This window comes from Epinephelus fuscoguttatus, linkage group LG11 (genome assembly GCF_011397635.1).
Source record: "Epinephelus fuscoguttatus linkage group LG11, E.fuscoguttatus.final_Chr_v1".
Lineage (NCBI taxonomy): Eukaryota > Metazoa > Chordata > Actinopteri > Perciformes > Serranidae > Epinephelus > Epinephelus fuscoguttatus.
In genome coordinates, this window is record NC_064762.1 from 37,797,296 (window position 1) to 37,810,327 (window position 13,032).

The following is a 13,032-nucleotide window of genomic DNA, read 5'->3' on the forward strand; positions in this document are numbered from 1 at the left end:
GCCAGACATCCACTAGACTATAGTTCAAACTCTCTATATTTGCAGGGGCTGTGTGGGACTTTGTTGCTGCTCTACTGTGAGATAGATAGAGCATATGTAGAACTTCCTTCTATGCCAGTAAACTCACCGGGGACACCATGTTTATTATAAGCCATTAAACTGGTTTGTCCTCATTATTTTCATTTTTGCGCCCCGGTCTAGGGCTCTGAGAGTGCAACACAAGGACAAGAAAGGAAGAGTGATTTAATGTAACCCTGAGAAATTTACTGCCAATAGGAAGGTGGTTTTAAATAGTCTGCAGTGTTATTTGTGTTGCGTTGTGTGTAAGGCGGTGGCTACTGTGCTGTTACAGGTGGAAGGTAATCAAACTTCATTTGCAGCAAACTCTCGCATACCATGGACAATCACTCTCACATAATTCACTTAAGCCTGAGCAAATACAGAGCCGCACTGTAGCTTCTAAACGTGATAAGAGTAACAATGCACGTTTATGTTCGTTACGAAACTAGAAGCCTATCTCAAGTTTTGAGTCATTTTTTCATCACACACCTCCTGTTCTACTGTTGAAAGATCTTATCTGTGGACAAAGGAGATTTCTTGGTTCTGTTTGGCCAAATCACATAATGAAATGAATTACAGCTTTTGCAGTTACATTTACCAGGAAAAACTACATCCTCTCAATTCAAACCACTTTTCTCCTTGAAATGACAATCGGTAGTAAACAGAACACAACCTCATGCTTCTGCAACCTGTGGTGTGTGTCTCATCTTCATAAAAGCTGCTCCACATGTCTCTGATGATTCATTAGCATGTGTCATAGTGACCATCAGTAAAGAGTTGACACTGACCACAGCCCACAGAATGGGCAGACTTGCTGCTGCTGTGTTGGCCCAGAAAGAGCAACACCCGCACAGTAGAATTTTTTCCCGCTCAGCCATCAAGTGACAAGTCCTAACTGGCTCTTAACTCCTGCACACAAATAATTCATTCTCCTGAATTATTAACTTGTGCTCAAGAATTAACACACCATTAAACAACAGTGTTAACAATTTAACATATGTTAAAGATAATAATAAATGGTACTATACTTTATTTACATAACACCTTTTAAACACAGTTACAAAGTCCTTTAAAATTGAACTAAACATGTTTAAAACACAAGGAATGGAACAAACTAAAATGTCATAAAATGTCACCAAGATAAAAGAAAAAACTTAATGCAAGAAAATAAACAAGAAATTAAAAGCACTCTGGAATTCTCTCCCCAAACACATTCGAGACTGCACTGACCTGTCCCAGTTCAAATCATTACTCAAAACACATCTTTTCAAAACAGCTTTTAAATTGTGAATGATATTGTGTGTATTTTATTGTAGTCCATTTTGTGATTGTTTTTAACTAATATGAAGCTATGAAGCGTCTTTGAGTACCTTAAAAAGCGTTCTATAAATAAAATGCATTATTATTAACATTGAAAATAAATAACATAGTAATAAAATAGATGGACAGCTCAGATAAAGTAACCTTTTAGGAAAGACTTAAACTCAGCATACTGAGGTCAGTTAGCATAATAGGGAGGTGCAGCTGTGAGTCATCCCCATAATAGTAAAAAGAAATACCATATCTACAAATGACATCACCCAAAGGGGGCATGTATAGGGAGAACATAACTGGCCCAAGGACTCACCCCTGAGGCACACCATACTTGAAGGCAGCATTGTATTTAACATTCAAAATCTGAAGTATATCTATGTATCTCTGATCAAGATCAAATCAAAACTGCACTGAACTGAAGCTGCTCATCGAGATTTGATTGTCTGTGGTTTGACAACTTTGCTGTATATTTTTCATCAGGAAGCGTGCAGCAACTGGAACTGCAAGCAGCTTAAGATGACCGGTATTTCTGAAACAACGTCCAACGTGGCATCACAAGGACACAAGGATATATAAGAGTGAAGTTATTTCAAAAACCTGCTTGAGCCTCATTTCCACTCCCACAGTCAGCCATAACTGATTATAGAGATGCTCTCAAACATCCGTTTGCACAATGATCCTTGTGCCTTCCCCCACCAATCTCTAGTCCTGTCAGTGAGAAGAAAGGCAAAGAAACTGCAATTTCACAGATGAGGTCCTCCAACAGCACCAGGGCAGCTGTCATTATGCATGGTGGTGCTATTTATAGCAGCCATATCACTGATTCATCACATGTACCTGTTCCTTGGTGTGCTAATAGCTCAGTCATCATTATTAAATGTCAAAGGGGTGATCAATAATGGAGCTCATACTGAATGAGACTTTACAAAGGGCTTCTTCATTTAGGATCAAATGAAAGGGTCACTAACAGATAATGACTCAAATGCAAATGAAAAGGATAGTAAAATTCATAATTCATATATGATTTAAAATTGAGTATAAGGACCTGTCTACATGTATTCAGATATTTTTAGAAACTTATATTTCCCTCCATGTTTTGGCCTCTCCTCCACATGTAAATGGATTTTAGGTCACTAAAACAAAGATTTTATTGAAGCGCTCTCTAATGTTCAGATATTTCATAACTCCAGTTACTGTTTATTTGTGTATGTGTAAGGGCCGTAATCATGGGTGCAGATCTGATGACAAGTTTGGGGGGGACACAATCAGTTGTGATTTTTTTTTAAATGCACGCATGCAAATCATGCCCACAGAGTGCTTGAGATTGCCAGCATATTTCACGATATCATAGACGCTCATCACCATCACCAAGTCATTCAAAAAGCACTACAAAGAGAATCATATGCTTACCTTTACTGTTTATTTCTCTTAAACAGCCAGTAGTACACGGAACCAGCCATCACTCTCCTTTTCACTGCTTCGCTGTTAGTTAATGCTACTTCTGGTTTCAGGGTCTCAGGCATGTTATGTCCACTCACGTTCTCATCTCTTGCCTCTCACGGATTCCCATTTCTCCTCATCAGCTTCCCTTTCTCCCAGTATATAGGACTACTGTATACATTTGTTCAATTTCAATCTTTTAAGCTATTTAGAACTGAGGGGGACAATTTGTGTTTTTCAGAATTTGGGGGGGACATGTCCCCCCCGCCCCCCCTGGGATCTGCACCCATGGCCGTAATATACTTACTGCAAACAACACAAACGCGACTGCATCATGGCTGCCACGTGTGATCTGCGTTCGTTTGATGCGTCGAACGCACATCTCCACACAAGGTACCGCGATGTGTGTGCGAGATGCAATATTCGTATAACCACTAGAGGCGCTGGTGCGAATGCACACAGTGACCCAACCGGATGATCAGACCAGATCCTTCTTCTTCTTCTCATGAGATTCTTCATGATTTCCGGGTTATATTTCTGTTGTCTGCCCCAAGTGGTGACCGCCAGTATTGTGTATTTGGCTGCATAGTGCTGCGTACACAACGCGCCCAGACACGGCGCGTTGTGTACCACCTCACAGACGAGCGCAACCAACCCATTGTTTGGAGGTTTGGAGTTTTTTTTAATTTTTTTTATTTAATCTTTATTTTATCAGGCAGTCTCATTGAGATCAAGATCTCTTTTACAAGAGAGACCTGAGAACAAGGAACATTCACAATCAGCAGACAAAACAACACACAACAAACAAACGAAAACAACATGATATAGAAGGAATTAGCAGAAACAGTTACAACAATGATAGTAAACATCAGACAACAGAGATTTAAAATCTCCAAGATGAATGAATGTCTCAAGTTTAAGGGCAGATTGCAGTTCATTCCATTTAAAGGGAGCATATCTGAAACCAGTTCTGCCAACATTAGTGCGTGTATATGGAATATCTAAGGTTAGATAGTTACTGGATTGTGTTCTGTAGTTACTGGATTTAAATGAGAGAAGAGATGTGAGGTAATTGGGAAGTTTCAGCAGTAGAGCTTTGTAGATGAATAACATGTGATGGATATTTCTTCTGGACTGTAACAAAGTCCAACCAACCTTTTGATACAGAGTACAATGATGAGTGTGAAAATTGCCATTCATAATGAAGTGTAATGCACTGTGATACACAGGATTTAATATAAGATTTAATACAATACAAGAAGTCCCCATAATCAAGGACAGACATGAAGGTTGACAGTACAATGATTTTTTTGGTTGGAGGGAGACAGACAGCCTTTGATCCTGTACAATAATTTGTTTTTTAGTTTTTGCGTTAACTGTTGAATGTGAATCTTGAATGATAAATTGCTGTCAAGCCAAATTCATAAGTATTTGTATGAGTCATTGAGCATAATGTGGGTGCCATTTAAGGTCTTGATGGCAGGATAGTTGGAGTCACTAGTGGTGGAAGTGGAGAATACCAAGTAGTTAGTTTTTTCTGCATTTAAAACTAGTCTGTGGTTATGGAGGGATAATTGTAGGGCATCAAATGCAGTCTGTAGATGAGTCAGGGCTTGGGATGGGTTAGAACTGGGGGCATATAAGATACAATCATCAGCAAAAAAGTGGACATTAAAATATTGATTTGGGAGAATTATGTTATTAATGTATAATGTAAATAGCAATGGTCCAAGGATAGACCCCTGCGGCACCCCGTTTCTGATAGTGAGTGGACTTGATTGAGCGCTGTCAGTGACAACAGTCTGAGTTCTGTCAGTGAGGTAAGAGTGGAACCATTTAAGTGACGAAATATCTAAGCCTATGGACTGTAATTTATGAAGTAGAATATTATGATCAACAGTATCGAATGCTTATGAGAGGTCAATGAAAAGAGCAGCACAAAACTGTTTATTATCCAGGAAGGAGACAATGTTATCTATGACTGAAACTGCAGCTGTAATTGTGCTGCGACCCAGGCGAAATCTAGACTGTTGTGGCTGAAGTAAGTTTGATGAGTCGATAAAATAGCGTAATTGATAATTGACCAATGATTCCAGGATTTTTGCTGAGAGGGGAAGTTTGGATATTGGACGGTAATTATTGAGGTCAGAGATGTCACCATTTTTATGTAGGGGAGTTACAAATGCGCTTTTCCAAGAAGGTGGAATAATGGCAGTTAAAAAGGTCTGGTTAAAAATGTGAGCTAAATGTGGACTGATTAAATGGGCAGTTAGATTAAGATATGGCTCAAGGTTGCAGCTTGATAGATCTTCCTAAATCCTACACACCTGTCCTTTCAGTAGTAGACTATCAATTTCTGTCTGAGTCAAAAATACATGATTGTTAGTGTGTCTGAGTGTGTAAATTGGACAACAAAATAGTGGGGTTTTTTTTAGCGTTTCACCTCTGTGCCAGCAGACAGCAGTGAGCATGCTGATAGTGATTTAGTCAACTGTCAACCCGAAATGAAAAGAAAACTACAGCCAGCACAAACTGAGATCAGACTGATAACAGGGCCGACCTGATTGATATTAATGTCACTCTCTGACTCACTGTTGAAATAATAAATACATCCTGTTGCAGACAGGCATGGTGTTTTGCATCCTCAGGCAGCAGCATAACCAGGAACACTCTGTTCCACATGAATATCCTGCAGACCGAGAACAACTTTGTCTCCTAGCAGAAAAACTGAGGAGTCACAAGGGTTGAAAAGGATCCTCATGTCTTCATTGACCAACTGACACCAAACTAATCGGCTTTCACCTCCCTGCAGTGAAATCAAATCACCACTGACGTGATGAATACATTAGATGATGATGTTCACATCAGTGTAAATCCTCTGTATTTACTTTTCTCATCACAGCGTGTCAGTCAGGGGATTGTGGTGATGAACTATCTTTCCTCTATATTTTGAATGCCTTTCAAATGATCTATCACACGCTTGTCCTTGGGCGGCTACCTTCTTGTCAACGAAATAAATCTTGCTGCTCCACTGCTGCCAGATGTAAAGTACTATGCAAAAGAGATGGAGCTATATAAAGTCCCCTGTCATATTGAAGAACATGGAAGACAGAGTACTTTAGTGTAAGTTTTGGCAAAGAAAGAAAAGTAAAGTCTAACACTGATTTTCTGAATTTATGAGGTGCAATCCATTTAAAACGCAGCTTCCTTGGATTGCAGGATCTACTCCATTTAGTAAATAACATTTTGATCAGTTAAGAATTATAAAAGAACAAAGTGAATATACAAATCAAATTAAAGGGGCAAAAAGCGAAATCTTTTCACCGCTAGGTTCGCTATTGTGCACTGCCTGTAGACCAAAACAAAGTATGTCATGAGCCACACCTCCCTCTACCTCTGCTCTCCAACACCCCGCCCCACTCGCCTCGTCTGTGCAGCCGAGAACTACAGCATCTCCACGGACTATTACATCCAGACGGTCCCGGTGTTTCTTCCGCAGGCTCCACTTCACTCAGCTTCACTCAGCTGCCCGATATACCTGCTGCTTCTTCCCACATTAACCTGAATAACAAACCAGGGCTCGGTGCTCCGGTTGGACCTAAACGTAGAGAGAAATGCAAGGCCAATGTTAATCCGAGTTCTGTCCCTTTCTTTATCCGACAACTTCTTTGCCAACAACCGATGTTTCTTAAGAGGTAATTTCAGATCATGGTCTTCTTCAGGTGGACGTTTTGTTCCGCTCTCTGCCATTTCACTTCGAAAATATGCGCTGCCATTGCTCACTGGCTGTAGCCTTTTATAGGGAGGGAGGGCCAAGGGCTCCGAGAGGGGGGCAGGGAATTCACATGAACGTACATAAACGCGCAGCCGGACCGGCTTGTAAACAAGGGGCTGGAGATCAACACAGAGAGAGGGTGTGTGAGGTCATGATATACTCCAGATGAAATTACACCTCTAGTTCGTCACATAGCAATTTTTTAATTCCTTCAATCTAGAAATGATGAATTTCGCTTATTGCTCCTTTAAGTATTGATTAATAGCAGTACTTAAATAAAAAAGTGGAACATCCTTTGAGGTTCATGTGTGCACAAATGGTTAATTATCTAAAGACCAACAGTGTAGATGTATTGAAAACAAACATACACAAGGCATACAAAGTTTGGGTAGATGTTGATGAACTTATAGTAGACCAAAGAACAAAATCTCATTAGACAAACGAGGAAACACAGAAGATTTGGAGCCACTCAATAACTGACCGTTATTTCATGTAGGACACTGTTCATGAAATTTGCAGTTAATCCCTGAATATGTATGACATTGTTTCCAATTATCCACTGAATTTACATCACCTACCATTCACATAGTGGTTCCCTCCTGTATAAAGGAGCACATGGAGACAGTTTTAATAGACTCCATCCTGAAACTAGCTGTAGCCCCTGACCACACAGTATTCTCTGCCTTAAGCATCTCAGTTCGCTGTTCGCAGCTGATTACAGCAGCACTAACAGCTGCATGTCCCTGCGCTTCTCTGTCCTTTTCATCTCACAGCCTGATCAGGTATTGAGACTGACAGCGCTACGAACAACAAAGGAGCTCATTAATCATTTAGAAGGAGGATGGGGAGAATCACAGGAATGGGAGTCTTTTTAGTAGGAGATGAGGAGTGAGGGCCAAGTAGCAACACACCACCTTCATGCTGACATTAAACTATATATTTTATTCACTGATCTGTACTATAGCCTCACTGAATAGAATGCAGAGGAATGGTAGTGCATGTAAGAGAGCTCTTCACACTTGCATTTCTTAACCTAGAAAAGTTATGTAAAGCCCATGCAACACTGATATTATATTATTTTATACATTTGATCAAATGGCTGAGTGTAATGCCAAAGGTGTTTGTTGTAGTAATAAACCCACAGGGAGCTATAACCAATGCTACAATATATTATTATCTATATTATATGTCCACTGTACACTACCTGAGTCGGACATTTGTCACAAGAGTTGATGAAGACCAAACCAGAGCAGCTTTAAGCTTGTTTCACAATTGTATTTATTAATACAACACAGGTAAACATCCATGAACCAGTCAAGCTGCAGTCACAGTTTACATCTATATCTGTCAATACATGATTGCTTCACACACATCTCCCTCCCCAGAAGAACAGTAGATCTAGACAATCAGCACAGTTTTAAAGTGGCTGCCCAAGATTACTGTTACCAATTCAGTATCAGACCAAGTGTCTCTTCTTCTGTTCCTGAGATATGATGCTGAATAATGGCAAGAAAAATATTTTTGAAGAATATTATGAGGTCACAGTGAGGCTGACCTTTGACCTCTTGGATAGAAAATGTCATCATTTTATGCCATTAGACACATATTTTGCCATATTAAAGGGATAGTGCACCCAAAAATGAAAATTCATCCATTATCTACTCACCCATATGCTGAAGGAGGCCCTGGTGAAGTTTTAGAGTCCTCACATCCCTTGCGGAGAGCGGCGGAGGGAGCGGCAGCACACTTGGATCACTACGGATGAGCAGTATGGAGATACTCTGTGGATTCAATTTTGTGTTCTTGGACGTTAGTCTGGGGCGCTTCTACCATTAGGTGTGCTAGCCGCTCCACCCGCTGATCTCTGCAAGGGATGTGAGGACTCTAAAACTTCACCAGGGCCTCCGTCGGCATATGGGTGAGTAGATAATGGCTGAATTTTCATTTTTGGGTGCACTATCCCTTTAAGCAAAAGAATTGTTGAGTTATGGCCACAAACATGTTTTGTAAAGTCACAGTGACTTCTAATCAGGTCACTGTTGAGTCCAAGTGGAATTTTTGGCAAATTAAAAAAAAAAAAAAAAAACCCTCAAGGTGTTCTTGAGATATTACATTCACAAGAATGAGATGAATGCAAGGTCACAGTTACCTTGACCACCAAAATCTAATCTGTTCATCCTTTAGCCCAAGTGGATGTCTTTAACAAATTTCAAGGAATTCTCTCAAGTCGTTCTTGAGTTATCATGAGAATGGGATGGACAACTGACAAACATTATACCTCTGGACACGGCGTGGAGGCATAAAAAAAACAAAACTATATTCATGTCTTATGGAAGTTATTGTATTTACCAGTTTCTGACTTACAGTATCATTAGATTGCAGTCAAGGAATAAATGAATAAATTGTTGGACAAAGAATGGATCATAAACACCCCCATCTAGGGCAAGTCTATGGCAAGAAAATGCCAGCACTTATTTACAGTACACAAGCAGTACCAGGGTTCAGACATCTCATCCAATGTGTCACTGTTACTGTGCCCACAGCCATTTGCACTCTTGCTGTGCACAGCCAACACAGACTCTAATATCTGCGGTGTGCTTGTTTTGACAGTAAGATGCTGCATATAAAGTAGTAACTTACTGTAGAAGTTAGATATAAAGCTGCTCCAATACAAAAGGTATGATTTGGGGTTTTAACGGTAATAGAGGATAACTCTTTCATATTCAGTATATATGCCACTGAATAAATATATATTCTATTATTTCTAATAATGCTGCATTATGACAAAACGGCCATGAAGAAGTCAAGATCATTTGTATACAGCCACTTCAAAGAAAAACTCATTTATTTGAGGCCAACTCAAATAAATGCAGCTTAGTGTAATTTATATAAACATGTCCTTTTCTGAAAATATGCATACTATGATTTTATTTGAAGACAGAGAATGTGTGGGACTCAGTGCTGGCCATAATTTACTATTTTAATTATTTCTTAACACCTAATGAATTATTCTATCTTTTGACAGGCATACAAACTGAAAAAATGCATGTGTTGAAATTGCTTTCTGTGAGCACGTACACAAGGGCCTAAAACTTTCGTCTGATAAGATTTTACCTGAAAGGTGACTAATAAATTGGAGACTCTGGGCTGGATTCGATCTTCAGTGTTAATTGTGGGACGGTGATATTGAATATTGACTATTAAAAAGGAAATAGAATGTCATTTTTATGGCAAATGATATGGCAGTGATAATTTCCTGTGATTGGTATCAGTGATTCCTCATTTTGTTAAGAAGCCCCTGGAGCACATTCAGGACATTTATTACAGGTCATCTTAAATGGTGCAGTCGGGGGTCTTTTATTATTACAGGGTCAGTAGTTTGATCCCTACCTTCTCCTGTCTAAATGCAAAGTGTCCTTGAGCAAGAAACTGCCCCTATCTTGAACGGCAGGGTGAACAGCACTATAAAATGCAGTCCCATTAGTGGACATGCTCATGTTGAAAAGTGCAAAACTCTAGGTAATCAGTAGTTTAAATCTTGGCAGTGATCAAAATAAAGGGAGAAAAGAAAAATAATTCCTAGAAATAAAGCAAAATTTTTGGACATCCCCCCCCCCCCCCCCCCCAAAAAAAAAACAAAAACAAAGATGAAATAAGTGATATCATCTGAGGCTATAAGCAGGGAATGTAAATGGACATTCCTCTTGGCAATGCAAGACAATAGATGGCAGCATTTCTTCACCAAGATCTGTAACAATGTTCAGTGTTCAACTCAGTTCAAGAGTCCCTGCTCCTATTCATTGATGCTTGCACACAACATGCTGTGGTGGCATGTGATTATCATTGATTTTTTTCACCTAACTAAACTGAAACATTCCACTACAGTCTTTTGTAAACATAACCATATAAGTGAGTCACTTAAACTCCTATAGAGGAGGTCAGTTTCTATAAGCTATACAGTCATCAAGGTACATGGTAGCTGCAGGCTGCTGTAAAGTGATTTGAGTTAATGATGACTGGAGAACAGGGCCCTGTTTGCGATGTGTAGCAATAATATCTAGACAGACCTGTGTTATAGTGCAAAAGGTTGTTGTTTAAAGGCACCCTGTGGAGTTTCTGACCACTGGTGGTGCTATGGAACAATGTTTTGATGTCCGTGTTTCATTTATATCACATGTGCGACGTGTTCGTTGACATGTAACTCCACAGGGTACCTTTAAGGATGCACTGTACTGATATGTAACACATGACAAGTAAATTTAAAAGTACTGTGGAATAATCCTGTGGCCCTTGTGGAGCTTTGCCTAAATTGAGACAGTAATGCTGATGATAGGCTGGAGACTTAAAGGTAGGATCTGTAGGATTTTCAAACAAAACAAAATATAGACATACATGAAATCCTTCTTAATCATCACCTATGGGCTTCTACTCATGTGTGGTGGTGACTCTGTTTGCAGAGCTCCTGCCCTTTAACTGTATTTTGATGTTTTTGTGAGCTCGGACCGCTTCTGGGCGGAGATTTCCCCAGCCAATGAGAGAGCGCAGGTGCTGTGCCCGAGCGTGTCCGAGCGTGCACCAGCACGAGCCTTGCCTGAACCTCTTCTGTGAAGCCTTCTTCCGTACCTCCGGGCTCCATACGACGTACCCACGAAGAAAAGGAAATTCAATGTGAGTGAGGCAAAACGCTGAGCCGATAAAGCACGGGCCAAAAGTCGTGTGAATATTGGGGTGGCTTTCACCCGGTTTCGAGCATTGAAGGAGAGGCTCGGGATGTACAGCGATGCAGAATTGGCCTGCTTTCTGTTGGACAGGTAAATCCCAAATACAGGCCAGTTAGCTTGTGCTAGTTTGCTAATTTATCAACTTTTCCATTACAACAACTGTAATTCCTACGTAGTTTGTTGTGGAGGCTAATTCCGACTATCAACCGATGCAAATAACTTTACGTTTAGCTAATATATGGCTTGATGTAGTGTCAGGATTGAGCTTTGAATCATTTTGTGTAACACACAACTGCCGGGAGGGGTAGGAGCAGCGCGCAGTTGAGCCTGATAGGAGGGGCCAAATTTGAATCTGTGTTTACAAACAGCAACTGGAAAATCCTCCAGACCCTACCTTTAAAGTGTATAACAGGAAGCCTGACTTAAAGGGCGTGTCTGTGGAATTTTAAAGATGTTAACACTGTTGGCATGTGTTGTGAAGAAGCGGTAACCTCTGGGCTGAAAAATGAAGCCAGTGCAGAAGTGCTGAAAACTGCAGTTTCTCAAATGGCCACTCGAGGAGGGCTCCAGAAGCGAGCTAATTCCCATAGACAACCATGTTAAAATGCTCAGCTTCACAGCGGAAATAAACAGGTTTATAACCTGGTAGGGGAAAAAAAAGTTTTGCTCTCCATAGTTAACATTTGTGACAGCTGCAAGAGGGTTAAATATTTTGCCCATATAACAACCTGTTTAAATGATATTAAGGTTTAAAGTTACACATAATGGCATAATGTTACCATGGCAATGTTGGTTAAGCATAAGTAGGCCATGGCATAACCCCAGATTCACGCTGTGTAAGTGTAGCTGTAGCCTTCACTATTTCAGTATGTTTTTAGTTGTAGTGGAGGGTATACTCAGGTATATACTCAGGGTATACCCACTTCTTTTTCTATCCAGTGACAGTATACCCACCAATCAGCTAAACACCACCTCATCAACTACCACTACACCACTGATGTGTTTGAATGTATCTATCTATCTAGTGGGCTCAGAAAATAAAGAAAATGTTTCATGAGTCAGACGTTCATTGGAAAGTATTTTTTGTTTTAATGTTTTTAAGCCTGTTTTTCACTAGGAAAAAATGAGCATTAGCATTATAACAGTTATCCACATACTGTATCATGCCAGCGAAGCTAGCAGCTAGTATTAGGACTTTTTGTCCAAATATGGTCACTTCTGGCTCCAAAAATCTAAAGTGGCGACAGCCATAATGTCAAACGCGAGGCTTCAAAATGAGAGCCCACAAACCAATTGGTGACATTGTAGTGGCTACGTCCATTTTGATAGTCTATGGTTGTAAAGCACTTTTAGTGGTCGCTAAGACTAGGATATATTTAAGATAGCACTATATTAATGCAGTCCTCAGTATGCAGAACACCGTGACACACCGGTGGTCATTTACAAAAACTCTACAATGCACCTTCAATGATTTTGTTGTAGCATACCATGTTTCTAATGATGCACTGGGTGGGAATAACAGCTGAACATTCCCACAAACAGCATGTTCAAGAAAAGACATGGTAAGCATGACTTTGGTCAGATTTCTTTCTTTTATTGGGACACAGTCGAGGTAGAAAACATGGTTAACACAAATGGGAAGCTAGTACAAACGGTCCAAACACAAAATATGATACATACAAAAACATTTGAGTTCAACTGATTATGTAAGTAAAAGGCGTA

At 40.0% G+C, this 13,032-nt stretch overlaps 1 protein-coding gene across 2 annotated transcripts in view; it reads left to right on the top strand.

Moving 5' to 3' along the window:
* LOC125897389 (xaa-Arg dipeptidase-like) overlaps positions 1 to 13,032 on the top strand; it is a 649,571-nt gene that overhangs the window by 364,991 nt on the left and 271,548 nt on the right. The gene's annotated exons all lie outside the window — the stretch shown is intronic.